The 25,166-nt window shown below is 41.3% G+C and overlaps 1 protein-coding gene and 1 pseudogene across 3 annotated transcripts in view; both read right to left on the minus strand.

Annotated features, from left to right (window-relative positions):
* CCND3 (cyclin D3) overlaps window positions 1-25,166 on the minus strand; it is an 86,139-nt gene that overhangs the window by 23,115 nt on the left and 37,858 nt on the right. The window lies entirely within an intron of this gene.
* On the minus strand, window positions 1,765-21,298 carry LOC134379042 (spermatogenesis-associated protein 17-like; annotated as a pseudogene).

Genomic DNA, 25,166 nt, shown 5'->3' on the forward strand with positions numbered 1-25,166 from the left:
AGCAAGCAGATTATACCCATTCTTTAAAAGAAGATGTTCCCCTGAAAAAGGGTGGCCTCAAACTCCAGGCAAAGCCTCAGTCCAAGGTTACCACTGCCACCCATTCTGTTCAGTCATTCGGGTCCCCTGCTAGTGTTCTGGACCCCATGGTGTGCACAGCCAAACACTGTGCTTCCTGGGGAATAATGGGGAAGAAGTTCTCCACTTATAGGAGTTTCTCCTTGGTAGCAAGAGGCTGGACACGTGTGGAGGAAGAAGATAGTCCACACACAGGCCACGTGAACAAGCCCAGACTGACCAGAAGCACCCCTGATTTCTGAGCAGATACCCTAGACGAGGTCCTCTCTGCGTTCCTCCTGAGATAGGGCCTCTATCACCTACATCAGATGCTGAGACATGTCAACTAGTCCCAGCAATGCCTTAATCAAAACATTCCTCACTTTCCTTAGCTTTCCGGACTCTTCCACAACCTCTTCAGTGGCTCCTCTTCCTCTTTCAGATTAAGCCAAGGTCCTGGCTTCTCTTCTCACATACTCTATTCCTTCAGCCTCAGCTTTCATGTTTCTCCAGCTCTAGCCTCCACCCCATACTCCCAGCCCACATCCCCACTAGGATGTCACTCCAATGTCTTGAACTCAAGATGATCAAAATCTGTCCCTCTTCTTTGGTATCATGTGTCAATTAACCGTGATCCTCTGAGTCACCCAAGCTGAAAATGCTGACATCACTCTTTTATTTTTCCTTTTATAAACCAACAAATCCCTTGGATAACATCATTCTTTCTCATCTCCTCCTGCTCCAACAGTTTCCACACCAACCTGTAAGCAGGTCCTGTCACCAACATTTCCAAAATGTCTCTGGAATCTGGTCCCTCTCAACGTTCAGGCACTCCCATCTAACACTTGGACTGGTGCAGTAGCCTCTCTACCTCTGTTCACCTCTCTAACCTGCACTCCCCACTACTGCCCAAGCAGTCTTTCAAAAACTTCAGGAATGCACATGTACTCTTTGCTTCTTTTTTTGTTTTTGAAGAAAAAATTTTGATTGCAAAATCCGGATAACTTCTTGGAATTTGAACTTTTTTTTTCTTTTTTTTTTTGGTTTCAGCTTTTCTTGTGCCCCAAGCCCATGCTGAATCTGCGCCTTTTTTGAAATGCGTTCCTGCCTTATTTATCAAAGTCCCAAACTATGTGGGTGTGCACTCTTCAAGCACTGGATGGTGACTAATTTTTCTCCTTGTCTGTCACCCTGAATAGTCCAGAGCTGAGTTCTTGGAGGTCAGAAAGAAGTCCTTACTGATCCCACTAACCTGGAGCCCAGTGCACACTGCAGAGCAGTAATGAATCCAATCGGCTGGGAGGCTGAGAGCAAGGCTGGAAGAACAAGGCCAGAAAGAGGGAAACCTCGTTTCTCTCTTTGCTTCTTAAAACTCCATGTCTGCAGGATAAAACCCAGACCATTTACCTAAAATGGACATGTAAAGTTGGCCATAAAAAAAAAAAAAAAGCCTGCTAAAATCTGACCCTAAATTCTCCCTGCAGCCTTATCTTCCCTCCCCCAACAAACAGGCCTTATATCCCAGGTCCACTGAATAGTTGAGCACTGATGCTTTTGCTCAGTTCACACACATCTTTCTGCCTAAAACCCTTCCCCCATCTCTACTTCTCTTGAAATGTCCCATGTCCTTCAAGACCAGATCAAATACTACTTCTGCAAAGAGCCTTAATTCCTCCTGCTGAAGTCTGAAAGAAGGTTTGAGGTGAGCTACAGCGGTTGTCCACAGAAACCACCCTGATTACTAACAAGTGAGGGGGAGTTTGCCTTGGCCAAATCACCATATTTCAGGGTCTGTTTCTCAGCTTTGTAGAAAGAGAAGTGTGCTTTTTGAGGAGAGTAAACACAATCTAATTGTCTCTAACAAAGACCACAGAAACAGAAACACAAAACAGAGAAACAGAGCTACCAAATAAATGCACCCGAATACCGAGCCAGGCAATCAGCCCAAGCTCTCCGTGACATGGGCAGCCATACTCCAATTGGAAGGTGGAGCAGTGAACTTCAGCCAGCCTGCCCCTCAGCTAAGGCAGCTACTGTGTTCCACAAAAGACAGCAAAGACATGGTTAACAGTGTGAGTCAAGAGTTACAGAACCTGGGTTTCAAACCCAGGTCTGCCACTTACTCTGTGACTTTGGACAACTTACCTAGACTCTTGGTTTCCTCACCCATCAAATGGGGTTTATGATCCCCTTTGAACTGGCTGTTCCCCTTCCTGGACCACTCTTCCTTTAGATAACCACATGGCTCCCTTACCCACATCCCTCAGGTCTGCTCAATTTCCACCTTTCAGAGAGGCTTTTCCTCACCTTCTGAGATAAAATAGGAAATCCTCCCTCCCCCCTAGTACTCCCCACTGTCCTTACTCTGCCATATCCCCAGTGCGTGGACCAGGTCCTGGCCAGAGGGAAGTCTTCAATAAATATTAGCAGAATGGATGAATGAAGGGTACCTAGCCCATGGAGTTGTGAGGAGGTTTAGAACTGTTCCTGGTCCACAGTAAAGCTCCATAAATGTTAAACCTTATTAGGAAAGCTTCCTGCTGAGAGCATGCCACATACCAGGCACCCAGAAATGACCAAGAGGAGTCAGGGGCTCAGGGGCTCACAGTCTTATTGCAAAAATAGAAGTCTCAGGACAGGAGCACTTGCTCCAGCCTGTGTGTGTGTGCGTGTGTGTGTGGGTGTGTGTGCATGTGCACACACACAGTCTTCTCCCAGGGAAGACTTAATAATGCTGCTTGCTGCTGCCTGAACTGCGTCTTGAGTGGGAACTGGCTAGGTGAGGAGGAGACGGGGAAGAAAGCAGCGAGAAGAACACCTGGCATACCTGGTGTGTGGGTCCGCACTGCCAGCATGCCCAGCAGGGCAGTGCCAGATAGGATGGTGGCAGGAGCAGGGGTTGGACAGGAAGGCAGGGCAGATCATCAAGGGCCTCGTGTCTGCAGTAGATTTTGAGTTGTGCCCCAAAGACAACAGAGAACTGTTAAAAGGGTTTTAGTCTGAACCAGAACCTGAGTACAGTACTAACATTTTAGGTTTGGGGATGAGTAAGTAGAGGGCAGTTAAGAGGTTATGTTCTTGCATAACCTAGTGAGAAATTCCAAGGGTGTCGTGGGACAACAGAAGAAATGCAGGAGATAGAATCGCTGGGACTCAGTGCCCACTTGGATGGCAATGAAGGGACAGTCCGGGATGGCTACAGGCTATCTGGCTCTAGCAATTTCACAGAGGTATTTCTATGTCCTCTGATAGGAATCCAAATAGAAGAACAGATTTGGGGGAAAGGTTCCTTATTTCACATGTTGATTTTAAGGTGCTTGCAGACATTAAAGTGAAGCCCCATGCCAGCTGGACATAATGAATAGGTACCATTTATAGAGTTCTTACTGTGTGCTTGGAATGCCTATTGTCTATTTTCAGACTCACAGAAATCATTTAAAAGTAGGCATTACTATCCCATTTCACAGGTAAAGAAACTGAGATTGAAAAATAATGACAACTAACTTCCAAAGCCCACAGACAGCAAAGGCCCAGCTGAGATGTGAACTCCAGTTGTGTCTTAGGATACCTCTACCTCACCCCTTAACCTTGATACCTTGAGTCAGTACCTCAGGAGTGCGCACCTCTGGAAGTACCTAGCACAGACAGCTGAGCCCCCGGAGTGGAGTGGATGCTGCCATCTGGGTAATGTGGGGAGAGTGGGATGCAGAAAACACCCACATTGAAGGAGTAGGTAGAAAAAGAGGGGCCACAGAAGGAAACAAAAGAGCCAGAGAGGTCAGGAGAGACCAGAAGTCAAGGGAAAGAGTTAATACCAAATCACAAGGCTGTGTGTGCCAGAGGCCTGCCAGGCCAAGACCCTTCCCTCAATTCCCAAAGTATCAGACTAATGGGCCCAACCACCCTCACCCGTGTCCCCCCAAGAATGCATTCTTCCTTTAGATATGTTAATAAAGGCCACAGGGTTAAGGTCAGGCCTTCCACTGGCTGGGAGCCTTTGTGTCTCTGTAAAATCGGTTTGCATATCTTTGCTCTGACCTATGTACCAATTTGATAGTTTACATCTGAGCTGACTATCTTAATTTCAATTTCTGGGAAGGTTCCTCCAGACTGACCTCCTGCAGTGTGGGATATGGCAAAATAAATTAGGCCTTTAGACTCAGAGCTAGATTAAAATATGGGCTCTCCTGTGTGACCATGGCCCAATTACTATAACCTCAGTGTTCTTACCTGTAAAATGGGGATAACATAAGTTGTCTTGTAGGGTTGGTTATGAGGGCAAGAGAAAATATACGTACAATGCACAATTTATAGTATGTGCTATTATTATTACCTTTATTGCTAGCTTCGCATCCTGATAACCTGATGATCTCGTTAAGAGCTCTGATGGCCCTTTTCCACTCCCAGAACCAGATAAATCAGAATCTCTAGGCATGGAGCCCAGGTTCTGTATATTTATCCCCAAGTGATTCTGAAACATATGCAAGGCTGAGAACCTTCCCCTACCTATGCTCTCCTTCTCCTGTTGTCTGTATATCTTCATACAGAATCTATAACAATCTATCATTAGGCAGGTCTGTCTCATGACTGGAAATTCTCAGAGGACCAGCCCCTCCTAGACTGGATATGGTTATTCCCAAATCAACACTCTATTCAGTCATGCCTCCTCATCCATAATAATAATCTCATTTTCAGAGGGCAGCCCAAGCTTTCTATTTTTTTTTTTTTTTTTTAAAGATGACCGGTAAGGGGATCTTAACCCTTGACTTGGTGTTGTCCGCACCACGCTCAGCCAGTAAGCGAACCGGCCATCCCTATATAGGATCCGAACCTGTGGCCTTGGTGTTATCAGCACCGCACTCTCCCGAGTGAGCCATGGGCCAGCCCTCCAAGCTTTCTAACTTATTAATTTATTCACTCATTTGCAGTTGCCCCCTTATGCCCTCTACAACATGAATAATTGAGAATTCACACAAATTCTGCGGTGAGACTAGAACAAATGGAAAGAAATGGAAAGAAATTTAGCACAAATTCACCGAAGTCTCCTTCAGGTATTAATAACTGCCCCACACTTAATAATAATCACAACAACAGTTATATAGCATTACCTTGTGTCAGGCATTGTTCCAAGTGCTTTACATAGATTATCTGAATCCTCAAATTTATTGCTATCCTCCCTTTACAGATAAGGAAACTGAGGCACAGAGAAGTGAAGTGACTTGCCAAGGTCACACAGCTTGTAAGACGTGGAGGCAGAATTTAAACCCAGATAATCTGAGGCCAGGATCAGGACTTTATGACCAAGCTCAGTAGAGCAGGGCTGGGCAGGTCCCCAGCAGCCTGAAATCAGAGAAACCAAAGGAAGAAAACCTGATGCTGTCCCAGGCTCAGTGAGGAGTCAGGAAGTGAAGGGGTGAGTCCCAGAGAATCCAGACTGGGGGTCACAGCTGACCACAAGCTGAAGCCTTCCTGGATTCCCTGGGAGAGAAATGAATGACAAGAAAAAGAAATTCTTCCAGGAAAAGAAAACATTTTTGAGGCTTTTTTTTTTTTTTTGCCTCTTCTCTGATTTCTACCCATAGTTTCTTTGCTGAGTCATGGAGAAGGACATTTTGAAAGGGGCAGGGAGGCAGGGGTGTGTCCCCTCCCTCTTGGAGTGTCACTCTAGGGCAGCAGAGTCACCAAGGCTGGATGGACTGGGAGGTCTCCTGGGCAGCCCAGGTCCCTGCCCCAGAAGGCTGACCACTAGACAACTCCTTCTGGGCCCTATTCTAAAATGAGTTCACCAAGAGGAAGCCGATTACACTGCTCATCTTTCTCATCTTGCCCAGAGTCTCTTCAATGAATAATAACACTGATGAACGCATGAATGAAAAATTAAGTAAATAAGTAATTCAACAAACATTTATCGATCCTTTACTGAAGACTTTGCAATCAAACAACCCTGGATTTGATCCCCAGCTCTGTCACTTATAACCATGGGCAAGTGACTGGGCCTCAGTTTCTTCATCTATAAAATGGGGATATCATTTTAGCCTCCCAGCTTGAGGTAAGGGCCAAATGAGGTAAGAGAGGCAAGGATCTTGGCACACAGTGCGCATTCCTTAGATGGTAACTCCTGTGTGCCAGGCACTGTGAGGGGCTGGAAACCAAAGAGGAGTTCCTAGTCCAGTGGGAGGGGAAATGGAGATGTAATGAATCAACACCATGGGATGACTGCTAGGGCAGAGGCCAGTTCTGAAGGCTGAGGACACAGAGAGGAAAGAAGACAAGTGCCAAGCCAGGGTAGCGCACATCAGAAGTTCCTACTAAAGTCTCTAGTCAGGTTTCTCAGACCATAACCTGCACATGAATCACTAGGAACTTTGTTAAAATGCAGATTCCAAGTCAACAGTTCAAGGTGGGGCCTGAGTCTGCACTTCTCCCCAGCTCCCACAGCAGCTGCTGGATCATGGATCGATCACACTGAGTAGTGAGGGTCGCACTTGTAGTCCACACTAAGGCAATTTTAACCTCTTCTTACTCCCAGATTTCTCTATTATCCTTTGTGGCCATTTGGGGGCAACTAGCATCAAAGTGACTTGCAGAACCTATCTGAGCCTCAAAGTCTCTGACACACCTTCATGATACTAACACCCACTAATGTCCATATCCTTGAAGGCAGTAATTTGCCTCCTCCAGTCTTCCCTTTTCTAGGCCAAATCATTCTAGATGCTTCAAATGTTTTTGTATCTGGTATTTATAATAAATTCCCTTTAAAAGGTCAGAGATTTATGAGAAAAGAGTTTAATTATGAGTCTTTTGTTAATGTAAAACATCTTCATTCCACCTGAAGTGGTAGGAGAGAAGTGTACTGGAAAAGATTAGGATTTCTTGCTGATTTGACATAAAATGCTGATACCAATGAAGATAACGTTTAGCTGACAATAAATGGGTTATGAACTGTCACCAATTCAAAGATTATTTTGATGAATCATGGCATCGGAAAGCATAAAATACCCTAAAATCTTATGGCTCACATATGGAAGAAACTTTGAAGTTTTCCCAAACTCGACAACAACCTTAATATTTATATAGCATTAGCAGTAATGACTTGTGAAGCTGAAATAAACTTTTCTAAACTATCAATAATTTTTAAAAATTTATAATCAACCATGCTAGAGAAATACTGGGTTATCTTTTTTTATTCTCTCTATGGAAAGTATAATAAAATCATTGTAATATGAAAATGGTAACTGAAGAGAAGGCAGCCAAAAGACAGGAAAAAAGGTATTATAGAAGAGTGTCAAGCAGTTAACACAAACAGTATGTTATTTTTCTGGATTCTGTGATTTCATTTCAAAATCTAACTATTCACTTTTAGATCTTTGTGTTTTGGGGTTTTTTTGGTTTGTTTTTTGTATTGTTTAAAGAGGGCTCCCCAAATTGCATTAACTTTAGACCCAATAAAACCTGAATCTACCATGCATATACCTGAAAGCACACAGGCTTTTGTGTCAGATCTGGACTTAAATCACAGATCTACCATTTGTTGGCTGTGTGCTGTATGTCCTAAGACAAGTTACTTAACCTCCCTGAACCTCAGTTTTTTCCTCTATCTAAAATGGGATGGTAGGGGATGGGCAGTTGGCTCAGATGGTTAGAGCACGGCCTTGTAACACTAAGGTCAAGGGGTTTAGTTCTCCATACTGGCCACCTGTCAAATAAATAAATAAGTAGAAGGGGATGGTAATATCTATCTTGCAGGCTTGTCTTGAGGATTAAATAAGATACTGTATTTTAAGTGCCTATTATGTGGCCATCTCAATGAACTGTGGTAAAGAGACAACTGAGACGGTGAGAGGTTCATTTGAGGTCATACAACCAAGGAGACGTTCTTTAGAAAGAATCTGATTTAAAGTTTGTATTAAAAATCTTATTTCCTCTCAATCTCCCATCCCTTTCAAGACAGGAAGTAAAAAGCAAGCCCACATTATCCATGACTCCCAGTAAATCTAACCCATCCTTTACTCTTCACCAAAAGTCATCGAGATGTTCCCCCACCACCACCCCTGCACCTCCACATGGGGAAATGAACCCCTCTCTGATGGTGCTTGTGAGAAATAATGAATCAGATGAAATTAAGAAATACTTGGGCTTTTGTTGAAATCATATATTTGGTTACCAGTCTTTTTTTCCACCAACTCAAACAACCCCAACATTCTCTTCTTTCCACGAACTTGTGCCAGTTTCTTTAGAACCACTTTCTCATTTCATTCTCACAGGGGCCCTCTCCTTAAGTATTGATCAGCCCCTCAGACAGGTGAAATATCTTACATGGATATGAATCTGGGTCTGTCTAATGTCAGAGCCCAGGCTCTTAATCACTAGACCACGTTGCCTTCAGCCAATTGCCCTCTCCTCCAGCCATTGTATAGTAGGATCAGGACTTGGGTGAGTGCTGGAGTTGGGAGTAGAGAATCAGAATATCTTGTGGTTCCACATCTCCCATGAGCCCTGCCATTGCCCAGCAGTGCCAAACTGCTCCTGTTTCCCCTAAACCTGCCCTAGTGATTCACATTTTTGCTCCCTGCATAGCAGATCTAAAAGCTGTTTCCCTCTCAAGGAGTCGCAGGGAAAGTATCAGAAGACCCTGGTTCTAATCTGGGTGGGCCACCATCTTGCCCTTAGGCAAATCAGTTAATCTCTCTGGACCTCATTTGCCACAATTTAAAAATAATGTAGAAAAGAGATTCTTCCAGGATCCTTTGCAGTTACAACATCTGTAAATGAGCCCACCCTGTTTACATATAATGCAGGAGCTAAATGTGTTCTTGCTGATTTTCTGAAGATTTCCCTCCAGAGCTACAATGTCCTCTGCTTACAGTAGTACATCAAGAAGACTGCAAAGTATATATTATGGTTAGCATGATTTGGCCGTGTAGTTTAAACAGCCCTGGCTCAGAATCCTGGCTCTCCTAAGCCCTGGTTATGTGGCCTTGGGCAAGTCCTTAACCTCTTGAAGCTTCCTTTCACTCCTCTACAAAATAGTGGTTGCACAAGGGTCCCCATCACAAAATGTTGTTGTAAGGATAACAGAGATGGAGCCTTAAAAATGCTTAGACCCATGCTGAAGACTCAACATTATTATGTATGATATCCCCTCAGGCCTCGCCTGTTCTGGACCTGGGATGTAGAACCTTGAAGGAGTACTTCAAAGTGAGACTGAGTTGCAGAGAGGCAGAGGGGCTAGGGACATGGGATGGACAGATAGTGTGATTCCCGATGGCTGCCCATGGCTGAGCTGAGCAAGAGAATGGCCTTGCTCTCTGCCCAGTCCCAGCCACATGTGTCTGGGCAATGTCAATAAGACAGTGGGTTGGAAAATGTTAGTGAACACTAAAATGTCCAAAGTAGGAATTACAGATAATTCTGACATGCTTCCCAAGTTGTCTGTCTCAGCAGGCAATGACAAATCCCTGGGCTAAAACATAGAGCCTCTTCTTCCCTTCTCTGCACACTGGCACCATTCCTAATCAGAATCGCACTCTCACTCAAGCAGTCGATTGGAAGCCTCCAATCTTCTAGCCTCTGAAAGCTCATCTGCCCTAAATCCTTTAAAACAAACAAACTGATAAACCAAACAACATTCCTACCATTTCTCTTTTTTCTACATCTTGGGATTTTTAATAGTTAAAAAAATGGAAACAACCAAAATGTCCTATGATAGAGGATCAATGAATGGATTGGACTGACCTGGGTTTGATTCCCATCTAACACGTACCAGCTGTGTGACCTTGTCAAGTTTCTCTTTGTCTTAGTTATGCATCGGAAAAATGGCAATAACAAAAAGAACTCTGATTCTGCAGTCAGACTTCCTGACTGGTTTAAATCGTTTCTGTTACTTTTTTTTTTTTTTTTTGGTGGCTTGCCAGTATCTGGTTCTGTTACTTTCTAATAGCTGAACAATCTTGGACAGTTAATTAAGCCTTCTGTCTCTGTTTTCTCATCTATAAACAGGATATACCAAATAAGGATGGGGGGGGTGAGAATTAAATGAGATAGCACATGTAAAAACCCTTAGAACAGTGTCCAGCGCAGCTCATGTGATATTATCATTCCTCCACCCATACCCCAACTCTAACCACACAAATAATTTCTCACTATAAATGCACATCCAAGTCACTTAGAGTGTGCCACCTTGAAATGGAACACCTGTGCTACATCAGGTGTGCAACATCAGCACACATTCAGCTCAGGTGGGCTCTTTGGCAGGGCGTGTCGTCATCAGTAAGAACTGGTTAACCAGGCACTAACCTCTCCCCTCTAACAGGAATAGTTGGGGGTTGCTGGGCTCACTTTAGTCTGGTGGAAAAACAGCAGCCGGAGTTCAGTGTATGGTGAGCCACGTGATAGTGTTCGCTGCCCATGAACTTGACTGGAAACTCACCGGCTGTCTGGCAGAGGGCTTCTGATGGAGGGTCCCAAGTGCCCACGTTACTACTCAACAACAGCCCAACTTAGCCAGGGTCACAGAGAGGCAGCCACCTGTTGAACCACAGTATGGTTCAGTTCCCGTCTTAGTTCTTCCTCTGGGTAAACTCTGGAACTATAATCAATTTAACCCTGAAAAGGGGTATGGGGGGTGGGTGGTCAATCTGGTATTTCTCTTGAGCCTAACCGTCAATTCTGCACAGTTCCTGGCTTCCAACAATTAGGGTAATTCATATGGCACATTATACTTTTCAAAGAGTTTAAACATGTGAGCATGATCGTCATAATTTATATGTGTAGAATGCTTAACCATTTTAGAAAGCGCTTTCTCCTCCATTAACTGATTTCATCTCCACAAGAACACTGGGAGCTGCAAGTTGGAGAAACTCAAGGGACAGGTGAGGCCAACGGAGATATGGGACATTGCCTAGGCAGGTGGGCTCCAAGGCCATATGGGTGGTGTGACCTCAGTGAGGGCACCTCATGCCTGGGTCCACTTCCTCAGCCTCACAGGCTCTAAAACATGACCTGCCAGCCTGTCCAGAGGGATCCCCCCACTTCCAGAGTGGACTCAAGGTTACCAGCACCCTAAGATGGAGACATCCCCTCTCCCCCACAGCCACATATAAACGGACAGTGGGAAACAGAGGCCGCAGGGGCCTCTAGCTGGCACATTCTCTCCCTGTAGGCCCTTCTCCAGGGGCGGTCAGTGGGGAGTCACAAGAGGGCTTGGTGGGTGAGGGAACAAAACTAACAGAGGCAGCCAAAGGGTTCCACTGCTGGGGGCCCAGGCTGGGAGTGGTGAGTCCACAACAGGGAAAATCGCCAGGCCAGGCCACCTCTCCATGCAGTAACCTCTTGCTTGCTTTCTGGTTTTGTTTTTTCAAGTATCCAGGGCTAACAGACCTTTTGTATATACGGTAGTTTTCTGGCTCAGCAACAATAAGGCCTTTTTGGTCTGGAAGTCATTCTGTCTCTTTAAGGTAATGTTGCAAACCTCTGCTTCGTCCATTCTGTTTTGATCACATGTCTACCTCTCAGGGTCTCATTCTTTTTCCAACTCAGGGTGAAGGTGAGGGAGGTGGGGAGAGATATATCTCTGTGGCTTTTATTTTTTAACTTTTATTTTTTGGCGGCTGGCTGGTACAGGGATCCGACAATGGCTTTTAGATACTATTATTACTATTTCCATTTTATATATGATGAAATGAGGCACTGGGAAGTGTGATAACAAAACGGTCTTTTCTACATGACTGTCAGACTATAAGCTCCTTGGGGGTAGATACTCCTCCAGACACACCTCAATAACACCTCCTGACCCACGGCACAGAGCACAGAGCTGCCCTTCAGCACATGCTTGCTAATTTGAATGTGAGGATTACTGAGGCTGCTGCTTGTTCAGGGCCACAGGGCAGCAGTCCCTAAAAGAGACTGACTCACTGCCAGGCAGGTATATGCAAAGAACTGTACAATAGTTGCATTAGCAGAGCTGTGCTGGTCCATCCACATCTTTACCCAGTTCACCCTCTAAAAGCTCACTGAGATAAGGGGGCTAGCCTGTGGCCCTGAAATGAGAGAATTTCAGGGTCAGAAAGGGACTCAGAGGCATCTAATTCAACCTAACCAAATTATTCACTTTCCCCACAACCCTAGAGTTCCCAGAAATTTACATTTCAAAGACCAATAGAAATTTCCCCCAAAATTTTCTAGACCAAAAAGTAAGGTTGTTGCCAAGTAAGGTTATTAGGGGAAAAAAAACCTATAGTCTATATGTACTGTGTTTCACAAAATAAAAAATACCTGAACACAAAACTTTAGAGAGGGCTCAGAACAAAGGAGAGTACTTTAGATGAAATGAATTTTATTATAAATAAAACTGAGTACATCATCTGATAAAAACTCATTTGGAATCACAGTCCTGTACCACTACCCCCCAAATGGTCCATGAAGCTCTTGATTGAACTTCTCATAATTTTTAAGACAGCCCAGCTTATTTTTTTAAAACTCTAATGGCTAAGATTTTTTTAAATGTATAATATATAAGTATATTCTGCTTATAAAAAATTAAGCTGTTCGGGATAATGCTTCAGTGACCTTTGTCTATCAACTCCCCTCCATTACATATTCTATAACTTGTTTTCCTTCTTTCTCTCTCAGTAATATCTTGTTGATATCTGCAGATATAGTTAATATGAATTAATGCTGCATTCCACCCTATGAGCTTACACCTCAGTTTCATTTAGTCTTTACAATACTGAATGAACATTTGCGTTGTCCCTCCCCGCTTTTATTTGCCATTACAAACATACTGCAATAAATACACATGTACATAGTTTTTTGTCACATGCTGCAATAAGTATTTCCTTGGGAGAAATATTGAATACTGGTAAATTGTTGGATCACAGCTTATGGGTATTTTTACTTTTAATGAAAATCTTTGGGGCATTTTTATTTTTAATAGATTACTTCTACAGTGACTTCTAATGTGGCTGAACAATTGCCAGAAGTTGTTGTTTTCAATGTTGAGTCCAAATCTCTCTTCCTCTAACTCCCACTCAGGGAGGCAAGTGCTGTCTTAGGAAAGTATAAATCCTCTGTATGCAAAAGTGAGGTTAAGAGCTCACCAAACCAAATGGTTTGTCATTAAGTTGCCCCAGGACTTTCACCTCTCAGTTTCTCTCTCACAAGAGAACATCAGGAACCATCCTAGTGGAGAAACTGGTAGTGTCCTGACGAGTATTGTTGCAAGCTTGGCACAGGGAGATGCCCTCTATTCCTGGATATTCTTGGAAAACAGGCACAGATCCCATAAGCATCCTCGCCTAACCCATTCCAACTAGGTTGATCCACCTTCAACACCAATTCCAATGAAGTCAGGCCCCTAGGAGTAACAAGAATAGCGGCTAATCTACTGAATACCTACTATGAGTTGAGCACTGTTCTAAATGGTTAACATATACTCAATCATGTTACTTTTAGAATAACCTTATGGGGTAGGTACAATTATTATTGCTGTTTACAGATTTTAAAAAGCATAGGAAGTAATTTGCCCAAGTAAGTGGCCAAACTCAGATCCAATCCCCAGCAACATGGTCCCAGAGCCCATCCTCTTAACCACCACACCGGTTTATTGTAAGGCTTTCTTACAAATCCAATTTAAAGGCAAGAAGTACATTTTCCACTTCCCTCCTCCTTCCATGGCCCTTACCCCAGTTCGTCCTTTCACTCCTTGCCTTTCTACTGGACTACTGCCATAAACCTAACCCATCTCCCTGCCTCCACTCTTCCCATCCAATCTACTCCCTCCTCCAACCCTGCAGACGTTTAAGTTGTTGGCTTAAACTTACTCTCATTGTAAAAGTAGTTATGTTCAATTGAAGAAAATTTGGAAAATATAGAGAAGTAAAATGAAAAGGTAAAACTTGTAGTTTTACCAACCACCAAAACTGTCTCTATTACTAACATTTTGATAATGTCCCTTTCAGTCTTTTGTTTAATACTCATACATGAGGCTTTTTTTAAATACATGAGGTTTTTTCTCTTTCACACATGAGATTTTTTAAAAAAAACCTTTAATCAAACTACATCTAAAATTTCAGTGAACATTATCTTATGGGCATTTTTCATTTTATTAAATATACAGTTGTCAGTATAAAGTTAGGCTCTGATCATATTAGTTATTAATCAAAAAGTTTCACCAGCTCCCCCATGTCCACTAAATAAATTCAAATTCCTGAGTTTGGCATTCAAGGCCCTTCATTATCTACTGCAGCATGTTTTAGCTCCCATTTTCCCATATCCTGGCCTCTGCCCAAACACACATTCTTACCTTATGAGATCTCCATTGCCTGAGCACTTCCTATACTTTTTCCACACCCCCTGGGCCTTTGCTGACACACATGTTCTAGATTTTAGAAAACACATCCAATTATGGGTGGTCTATGCTCAAGCTGAACTCTTACTTCCCTCCAAAACCTATTTCCACCCCTATCCCACGCCCGAGCTCCACCACCATGTGTTCATGGCAAAAATCCTGGAGTCATATTTGACTCCTCTTTTTCACACGTCCCACATCCAAATCATCAGCAACTCCAGTCGGGTTTGCCTTGGAATATCTACATGAATCCACTTTTCAGCATCTGTATGATGACCTTTTAAATCCACGTGACCCATATTTCTCACCCATGCTGATGTAATAGCCTACATGTGGACCTTCCTGCTTCACTCTGGCCTCCATGGAGACTATGTCCAATACAGCAAAGGGTCTTTCTAAAAGGTAAAACAGAGCAAACCATTTCTTGCTTTCAAAGCACCCAATGGCTTTCCATCACATTTAGTATAAAATTCAGCATGCCAGGCCCTGGCTGTGTGGCCTCATTCCTTACCACTCCCACCTTCTTTTCTTCCCCTCCAGCCACAGTTGCCTCCTACTGGCACTTCAAACTCAAGAATCTGATCGTATCTTAACACCTTTGTACCTGCTGTTCCTTTGCCTGGACAGCTCCTCCTCTAGAGCTGTGCTGACCAATATGTTGGCAACAGCCACATGTGTGTGTTGCACACTTGAAAAGCAGTCAGTCTGAACTGAGATGTGCTTGTGACTACAAAATGTACACCAGATTTCAAAGACTTAGTACAAAAGAGGTAAAATCTCACATTAACAATTTTTATACTGATTACATAATGAAATGATGGTATTTTGGATGTACTGGATAAAATAAATTACTAAAATTAATGTCGCTATTCCTTACTTTTTAAATATGGCTACAAGAATATTTAAAATTATACATGCGGCTTGCATTATTTTTCTATTGGACAGAGCTGCCCTAGATCACTGGTTCTCCACCTGGCTGCACAGTGGAATCACCCAAAGAACTTAAATATCCAGGCTTGGGTTCTGCCTCCAGAGATTTTCATTTAATTGGCCTGGAGTGTATCCTGGGCACTGGGATTTTTTTAAGTTTCCCCAGGTGATTCTAATGTCTAGCCAGGTTTGAGAAGCACCGTGGTGCTAGATTTTCTTATGGCTCTTCACCCAGGTCTCAGCTCTAATGTCACCACCTCAGAAAGGCCTTCCCTGACCGCCTGATTAAGATGGTACCATGGGCTGGCTGGTTAGCTCACTTCGTTAAAGAGTGGTGCTGATAACACCAAGGTCGCAGGTTCAGATCCCCATACCAGCCAGCCACCAAAAAAAAAAAAAAATTAGGACCATCATGCCTAGAGCCTTTATTCCCAGAGCTGGCTTTATCTTTCCTCATAATATTTTCACTGTCAGATGTTACATTCTCATTTGTTTGCTTGTGGTCTGACTCCCCCATCAGAATGGAAGCTCTCTAAGGACAGAAAGTTTGTCTTAGCCCTGCAGTATCTTCAGCACCTAGAACAGTGCAGAGCGAGAAGAAGGTGCTCGATAAATATTTGTTGAATAAACAAAGGAATGTTCAGGCCACGGATCCAGGAAGCTGAGGGCCCCAAACGGCTGGAATGAGCCACCAGCCATCAGGCTAGCCACCTCTCAGCAAGTCACCATAAATAATGACCATGTGCTGGGCATCCCTTAGCCTTCTCTCTCCCTCCCTGCCTCCCTCCCACTCTCCTGCCCCATTAAACCAGAGTGTAAATTTGACATGTTTCTGGAAGTAATTCGACAATTAGACAGTAAGTAGCAAACATTTTTTAAAATATTCATATTCTTCTAGGAATCTAGTCTAAGGAAGCCAGAGAAGAATACAAATATTTACATATTTGGACAATCATCCCAAGATTATATGGAACTTTTAAAGATATGGAGAGATGTTCACCATATGAAGTCAGAAAAAATAAAAGGAAATAAAATTGAGTATAGAAAAATGGTCAGTATGGTTAAAAAACCAACCAACCAACTAGTAAAACAACAACAAAAAAAGCTAAACAAACTTAAGTAGAGAAGAGGATTCATACTATATTAAAGTATCAGTACATGACAGGGCAGGAGTGAGTGCTGACATCTTCTATCTCTTGATCTTTGTGTGATTTGTGCTCGTTTCACACCCAGAGAGAAACACTCTAAAATATTATTATTGATCACCTCTATATAGTGGTATTATGAGTAATTTAAATTATTCTTTAAAAATGTTATTTTCTACAATGACATGCTATATTTCCATAATTAGAAAAAAAGTGAAATCTCCTATTAGAAATGATCATGGCTTGTTACAGGTCTTTTGGAGAGCAATTTTATCAATAGGTATTAAGGCCTTTTAAAACATCCAAATCAGGCATAGAAAATGTTTGCAAAAATTTGTGGCAAACCTTTAACTGTGGTCATTTCTGCACAGTGTGCCTGGGGAAAGGGAGTGTTGGAAACTTTTACTTCTTTACTTAGTATATCTCTGTACAGTTTATTTAAACAATGAGCATATGCTACTTTTAAATTAACACACACAAAAAAACAAACCTTTTACCAGGAATCCTACATCTATCCTATAAAAAAAAATCTTAAAAACACAAAGCACCAAACCCAGATGGGTTCACTAGCAAATTCTACCAAACATTTAAAGAAGAAATTCTACCAATTCTCTATAATCTCTTTCAGAAGACAGAAGCAGAGAGAACCTGACTCATTCTCTGAGGCCAGCATTACCCTAATACCAACACCAGACAAAAATATTACAAGAAAACTACAAACCAGTATCTCCTTTGAACATAGATGCAAAAATCCTCAAAATATATATAAGCAAATCGAATCTTACAATGTGTAAAAAGAATTATACACCATGACCAAGGAGGATTTACCCTAAGTAATGGAAAGCTGGTTTGACATTCAAAAATCAATTAATGAGAGCTGGCCAGTTAGCTCATTTGGTAGAACATGGTGCTGACAACACCAAGGTCAAGGGTTCAGATCCCTTTACCAGCCAGCCACCAACAAACAAACAAAAAAAGTCTGTTAATGTAATCCACCACATCAACGAAGCTTAATATAAAGCTAAAATAATCAAGACAGTGTGGTACTGGCAAAAGAACAGACGAACAGATTAATGGAACAAAATCAAGCACTCAGAAATAGACCCACATAAATACAGCAACAGATCTTTGACAAAGGAGCAAGGGCAATACAATGGAGCAAAGACAGTCTTTTCAACAAATGGTGCTGGAACAACTAGACATCCACATGCAAAAAAATGACTCTAGACACAGACCTTACCCCCTTCACAAAAATTAACTTAAAACGAATCATAGATATAAATATAACATGTAAAACTATAAAACTTTTGGAAGATATAACACAGGAGAAAACTTATATGACCTTGGGTATGGTGATGACCTTTCCCCCTATAGCTTTATTGAGGTATAATTGACAAATAAAAATTTTATATATTAGTGGTACACAATGTGATGTTTTGATATGTGTATATATTGTGAAATGATTGCCATGATCATGTTAACATATCCATAACATATAACACAGTTGGTTGTTTTTTTTATGGTGAGACTACTTAAGATCTATACTTCTAGCAATTTTCAAGTATATATTATTAACTACAGTCATCATGCTGTACAACAGATCTCCAGAATTATTCATCTTGTTCACTGAAACTTTGCACTCTTTGGCCAACATCTTCTCTTTCCACCTTCCTTCCAAGTCCCTAACAACCCCCATTCTACTCTCTACTTCTATGAGTTCAACTTTTTTAGATTTCACATATAAGTAAGATCATGCTGTATTTGTCTTTCTATCCCTGACTTATTTCACGTAGCATAGTGTCCTCCATCTTGTTGAAAATGACAGGATTTCCTTCTTTTTTAAGGTTTAATAATATTCCACTGCATATATCAACCACATTTTCTTTATCCGTTCATCATTTGATGGACACTTAGGGTGACTGCATATCTTGGCTATTGTGAATAATGCTACAGTGAACATGGGAGTGCAGATATCTCTTTGACGTACTGATTTAATTTCCTTTGGATATATGTCTGGAAGAGGTATTGCTGGATCATATGGTAGTTCTATTTTTAATTTTTTAATCTCCAGACTATTTTCTTACATTCCCACCAACAGTGTGCAAGGATTCCCTTTTCTCCACATCCTCATCAACACTCATTATCTTTTGTCTGTTCAATAATAGCCATTCATATGAGGCGATATCTCACTGTGTTTTTATGTTTTCTTTTTTAAATTTTGGCAGCTGGCTGGTACAGGGATCGAACCATAGACCTTATCAGCATCATGCTCTAACCATCTGAACTAACCAGCCAGCCTCATCGTGGTTTTGATTTGCATTTCCCAGATGACTAATGATGTTGAGTACCTTTTCATATACCTGTTGGCCATTTGCATGTCTTCTTGAGAAATGTCTATTGTGGTCCTTTGCCCATTTTTTAATCAGATTGTTTTCTTGCTATTGAGTTATGAGTTCCTTATACTTTTTGGATATTAACTCCTTGTCAAATATAAGGCTTGCAAATATTTCCTCCCATTCTGTAGGGTTGTCTCTTCTGTTGATTGTTTCCTTTGCTGTGCAGCAGCTTTTCAATTTGATGCAATCCCATTTGTCTATTTTTGCTTTTGTTGCCTGTGCTTTTGGGGTCACACCCAAAAAATCATTGCCCAGACCAATGTAAAGAAGCTTTTCCCTATGTTTTCTTCTAGCAGTTTTACAGTTTCAGGTCTTAATGTTTAAGTCTTTAATCTACAGTCATGCCCTGCATAACAAGGTTTTAGTCAATGATGGACTGCGTATGGGATGGTGGTCACAGCAAAAAGCTATACCATCTGGGTTTGTGTAAGTACACCACTCTGTGCTGTTTGCACAATGACAAAATTGCTTAAAGATGCATTTCTCAAAATTGCTTAAAGATCCCATCATTAAGTGACACATGACTGTAGTCTGAGTTGATTTTGTTAAGTGGTGTAATATCAGAGTCAAATTTCATTATTCTGCATGTGGTATTTTCCCAACACCATGTATTGAAGAGACTGTCCTGTCCCCTTTGTGTGTATTTGGCAGCTTTGTTGAAAATCAATTGGCCATAAATTTGTGAATTTATTTCCAGGCTCTCTATTCTGTTCCATTGGTCTATGTGTCTATTTTTATGCCAGTACCATTCTGTTTTGATTATTATAGTTTTGTAGTATATTTTGAAGTTGGGTAGTATGATGCCTTCAGCTTTCCTCTTTTTGTTCAAGATTGCTTTGGCTATTCAAGGTCTTTTGTGTTTCTGAATGTATTTTAGGATTGTTCTTTCTGTTTCTGTGAAAAATGTCATTGGAATTTTGATAGGGATTGCACTGAATCTGTAGAATGCTTTGGATAGTATGGACATATTAACAATATTGATTATTTGTGTCATCCTCAATTTCTTTCATCAATATTGTATAGTTATCTATATACAAGTCTTTCATCTCTATGGTTAAATTTATTCCTAAGTATATATGTGTGTGTGTGTATGTGTGTGTGGGTGTGTGTGTGTGTATATGTATATATATGTATGTATATATTGGATGCTATCATAAATGGGATTATTGTCTTGACTTCTTCTTGGGATAGTTTGTTGTTAGAGTACAGAAGTGCTACTTATTTTTGTATGCTGATTTTTTAAATTGATCCTGCAACTTTACTGAATTCATTTATCAGTTCTAACAGTTTTTTGGTGGAGTCTTTAGGGTTTTTTAGATATAAGATCACATCATATGCAAACAGAGATAATTCTACTTCTTCCTTTTCAATTTGGATGCCTTTTATTTCTTTGTCTTGCCTAATTTCTCTGGCAAAGACTTCCAGAACTGTGTTGAATAGAAGGGGTGAGAGTGAGCATCCTTGTCTTGTTCCTTGTCATGGATTTGTTTCTTAAGATTTTTACTTCAGAAGTGCTGTCCATAAGAATCAGGACCATACTTGCTCAGTGAATGCATTGATGGGATGTACTTTTTATTTTTATAGTAGGAAGAAAATGACAAAAACATATTGTCAATTATGTTTCACACCTGTTCCTCTCTTCTGAGCACCTCTCTGGACAGCTTTAACTCACTGATTGGCTCTGCCACTTGCAATGCTAGCTCCAAAGGCTTCTAGCATTGTTTTAAGACTTCGGTGATATCTCCAAAGGGCCCTTGACATTGTTTCTTATTAATAGGTGGCAGAATTGTGGGAAAGAATAGGTGCTCACACAAGCTAGCCAATCGGTAATGCTGGCTTAGGTAATCTGCTTAGCTTAGATCTTTAGTGTATTAAGGGCTTTGCCTCCTGAAACCACAACTCCCATGGATCAGGCTCTTTTCTGAATGGTGTGTTGTGTACACCTGGAATCTGCTTTGTGCTGAGGAGATGATGCATCTTTCAGGCTTGGTAATCTCTTCTCTTCTCTTCCCTTTCCAGGTTAGCCTCTTCTCTTCTGTCTCTTTCATCTCTGCAAACTCTTCCTCTGCCTCCCTAATTACATCATTGGTCTCTGAAACAGCCCTCAGTACTCCTTCAGATAAAAATAATTAAAGCAATATTTCTCAATCCTAACTGTCACTGCATTGTAGAGATTCATTTTCATAGTATAACATGCTACCCGCACAGTTAGTTGACAATGTTGTCTACCTAAGTAACTTCTCCACCATTTTTGAATGATGGTTACTAGTATTCTGTATAAATGCCTGATATATGTCCGAAACCAGCTCTGGATTTTAACTGCTGACTCATTCTCCTTTTTTCTAATTGTATCCACTGTTCATAAAGGAGTACTGATTTTCTACAATTGACAACAGAGCTTGCAGCTGGGCTAACGTGGCCATGGCCTCTTGGCCTCATAGTGATGACATTTTAGATACAACACCAAAGGCATGATATGTGAAAGAAATAATTGATGAGCCGGACTTCAATTAAAGTTAAAAACTAACCTGCATAAAACAATGTCAAAAGAATGAGAAGATAAACCACAGACTGGGGGAAATATTTGCAAAAGACAAATCTGATAAAGGACTATTATCCAAATATACAAAGAACCTTAAAACTCAACAATAAACAAACAACCTGATTTAAAAATGGGCATAGAGCTTGCCAGATAGCTCAGTTGGATAGAGCACTGCCTTGTAACACCAAGGTCAAGGGTTCGGATCCCTGTACTGGCCAGCTGCCAAAAAATAAAATAAAATAAAAATGGGCAGAAGACCTAAAGAGACACCTTCTCAAACAAGATACACAGATGTTAAGTAAGCATATGGAAAGATGTTCCACATCACGTCATTATGGAATTGCAAATTAAAACAACAGTAACATACCACTACATACCTATTAGAATGGGCAAAACCCAAACATTGACAACACCAAATGCTGGTGAGAATTTGGAGCAACAGGCATTCATTGCTGGTAGGAATGCAAAATGGTACAGCAACTTTGGAAGACAGTTTAGCAGTTTCTTATAAAACTAAACATACTCTTACCATACGATCCAGCAATTGTGCTCCTTGGTATTTACCCAAATGAACTGAAAATGTATGTCTACACAAAGACCTGCATACAAATGTTTATAGCAGCTTTATTCATAATTGCCAAAAGTTGGAAGCAACCAAGATGTCCTTCAGTAGGTGAATGAATAAATAAACTGTGGTACATACAGACAACAGAATATTATTCAGTGCTAAAAAGAACTGAACCACAAAGCCATGAAAAGACACGGTGGAAAGTTAAATGTCTATTATTAAGTGAAGGAAGCCAATCTGAAAAGGCTACATACTTTATGATTCCAACTATATGACATTCTGGAAAATGCCAAACTACGGAGATAGTAAAATGATCAGTGGTTGCCAGTAGCTAGGGGAAAGGGTAGGATGAATAGGCAGAGCACAGAGGATTTTGAAGGCAGTGAGACTATTCTGTACTTTACTACAATGGTGGATACATGTCATCATATATTTATCAAAACCCACAGAGTGTGTAATACCAAAAGTGAACCCTAATGTAAACTCTAGCCTTTGCATGATAATGATGTGTCAGTGTAGTTTCATCAATTGTAATAAATACTCCATTAGGCTGCAGGATGTCAAAAGTGAGGGAGGTTGTATATGTGTGGGGACTGGGTGTATGGGAACTCTGCAGTTTCACAGCTCAATTTTGCTGTGAATCTAAAACTGCTCTTAAAAATAAGGCTTATTAACTAAAAATTTTATTTATGCATAAGAATACACAAATGATTACTTATAATAGCAAACGTTTGTAAACAACCTTACAGTCCAATGGGAGAGAAATGGCTGTATGGATTACATCTCACAACAACTCACGTTATATTTATGAAGCATTTATAATAAGCAGGGCAAAAGCTGAGAAGTTGAAAAGAGCAGTATATACAATTATATGAACAGAATGATAAAATTATGTACTGCAAAAAGACTAGGAGGATAATATACTGCACTGTTAGGACTGAGTTGTCTTTGGGCTTTAAATCTTGTTTTCAGAAATGTATATTCTTTTTATTGTAAAACTCATGATAGAGAACTTAAAAATACACAAATGTACAGAGAACAGAAATCACCCCAAATCCTATCATCTGGAGATAACAGAGGTTGCCTTGAATTAGGGGAAAGAAGGTGATCTTTTCCTTCTATGTTACAGTATTTTTAGATTTTTCTAGTGTTATAAGAAAATCCAGTATACTTTGTCAATATCCTCCTCAGACATCAGTTCTAAGGCCACCATCAGCCTCTCCATGGAACCTTCTGAAACCTCCAGTTTGAATGGATCACTCATTTGTCTATAGTCTGACTTGTATCTCTGCTGGCACTTGTCATAGTTTACTGTGTATGTTTATTAATTGTGTACTTAACATTTCCCTCAATCCTTGAAGGCAGGGATAAGTCTTACCCTTTTTTTTTTTTTAATTTATTTTATTTATTTATTTACTTACTTATTTACTTACTTACTTACTTACTTACTTACTTACTTTACTTACTTACTTAACTTACTTTTACTTACTTACTTACTTACTTTACTTACTTACTTACTTACTTACTTACTTACTTACTTACTTAACTTACTTTTTCTTACTTACTTACTTACTTATTTACTTACTTATTTTAAAAAGATGACTGGTAAGGGGATCTTAACCCTTGACTTCATGTTGTCGGCACCACACTCTCCCAAGTGAGCTAACCGGCCATCCTTATATAGGGACCTGAACCCTTGGCCTTGGTGTTATCAGCACCACACTCTCCCAAGTGAGCCTCGGGCTGGCCCAATCTCACCTATTTTGATATCCTGCTTCTACCCTCTCCAACACTTATTCTGTGCCTAGAAATTTATTGATCAAATATCCCTGCCAGTATCCCCCTTCTGTCCCTTCTGCAGCCTACACAATGGATACTCAGAAAGGAACTGTCTTCTTTGAGGGGAGGTTGGTGGCCCTCCTGACTTCCTGGCTTGAATGCTGCTCCATCTCTCCCTCCCACAGACCAGGATTTAGAGGGCGGGGCATCTTCTCCAGAAGGGCCCCTGCCATAATGCACCTTTGTATGAAGCAGCAACCTTTGCACCATCTCCGATTAGTACCTCCAGAGGAATTTGTTTATCAGATTAACTAGTTGGCACCTTAACATACATGTAGAATCTGACCCTGGGACAGAGACACAGGAGAACTAAGGAGGGATGGCAGAGTGAAAACCTGGGTGGTGGGAAACAGTGTGAATGCTCTAGGAGAGAAAAAGGCAGAATGGGAGAAAATAGGCAAAAGGGCAGGGGTTGGATTAGGGCAGCCCACATACAGGAGGCCATTAATATAAATTTTACCTACTTTACCAAATAGGTTAAAGCCAAAGTGTGAGCTCAAAACAGGGAATGGCACGAGAATCCAGCTGGACATGGCTACAGCCCCAGGGGGATGGAGGGATTAGACAGTCATCTCTAAGGGTCTTTCCCATCTGTCATTTTAGGGTTTGAGATGACAATTTCTTTTATTTATTTATTTGTATTTTTCATTTTTTGGCAGCTGGCCAGTACAGGGATCTGAACCCTTGACCTTTGTGTTATAACACTGTGCTCTAACCAACTGAGCTAACCAGCCAGCCCTCAGGTGACCATTTCTTTCCTGTCCCTAACTATGACAATATCTGCAATTTTTTCTGTGCTTGTTATTGTACTACCTTGCTTCATCTAAAAACCAGAGGACGTAGGTATTATCATCTTATATTATAGATGAGGAAACTGGCACAAAAAGATTAAGTAATCTGCCCAAGGAGCCACAGCTCAGAGTGGCCAAGCTAGAATGTGAACCCATCAGAATTTGTGCTGTGAACCGCCGCACCCCGCCCCGCCAGCTCCCCCCCTGTATTAAGAGGCCCAACCCTTGCAGCTCCAGTTCCCCTGGGGCCTCTACTCAACCCTGTCACTTTTCACTTTTTCTTTCGGGTTCCACAGAAGGAAGCAGAAGCCCTGGAAAGCCTCTAGCACTGAAGTGATTTTTACTTGCCTACAGGGGCAGTTCAGAGACGCCCAATAAACAAGCCCTTCTTTAAAAAAGCAAACCCTCCCCATCCCTGATTGTGTAGCATTCAAAAACTCCCTCCTCCATCCCAGCTTCTGTCAGTCCCACCCAAGGGCTGAGTTTAATTTAGCCTTGCAAAAAGCTTCGAAGTAACTCTCAGAAGTGAAAGAATTCAGGCATTTTAAAAA

The sequence above is a fragment of the Cynocephalus volans genome, chromosome 5 (genome assembly GCF_027409185.1).
Source record: "Cynocephalus volans isolate mCynVol1 chromosome 5, mCynVol1.pri, whole genome shotgun sequence".
NCBI classification, from domain to species: Eukaryota; Metazoa; Chordata; class Mammalia; order Dermoptera; family Cynocephalidae; genus Cynocephalus; species Cynocephalus volans.